This window comes from Montipora capricornis, chromosome 12 (assembly GCF_036669925.1).
Source record: "Montipora capricornis isolate CH-2021 chromosome 12, ASM3666992v2, whole genome shotgun sequence".
Taxonomy (NCBI): domain Eukaryota; kingdom Metazoa; phylum Cnidaria; class Anthozoa; order Scleractinia; family Acroporidae; genus Montipora; species Montipora capricornis.
Window position 1 is genome coordinate 30,086,826 of NC_090894.1, and position 612 is coordinate 30,087,437.

Sequence of the window (612 nt, forward strand, 5' to 3'; positions counted from 1 at the left end):
CCCAGATTTTAAAATGGTGCTTCGTCGTTTCTCTGAGGGTACTGGAAAGAGATTTATTTTTGTCGGAGTGATGATGATGATGATGATGATAACGGTGCCACTAACAAATCCCTTATTTTCATTTATCTATCCACCTTTTTAGGGCTAGGGAAGTGATAAATTTACGATTTATGACAAATTCAAAAAGGAAAGTATTTGAGGATTCGATCTCATTCTCCGTTAGGGCGTGGAATTACAATTTTGGAGGACCATGGCTGTCATTCTCATGTGGGACTGAGTCCAAACTCACCCCTTCTGAGGATAAGATGGGGGGAAGGTTGGGTACAAGACACTTTCAAAGAGCTGTCTAACTTAGAGGCCTTACGAATAGCCGCATAAAGGTTTCTCCTTTTAATTCCAATTAAGGATGGTGCCTATTATTGTTATTGCGCATACGTTCTGCGCATCTCGAGAAACCCGGGTTTCCTATAGGTGATGCTTACTAATATAGGGATATTTTGGCGCGGTTTAAAACTATCCGGAGAAACTAGATCTTAGTAAGCACTCTTGGTATCCAAAAAGAAAATTTGGGGTAAACATACATTTTTGAGAGATAATTTAGCTTCAGTTTGA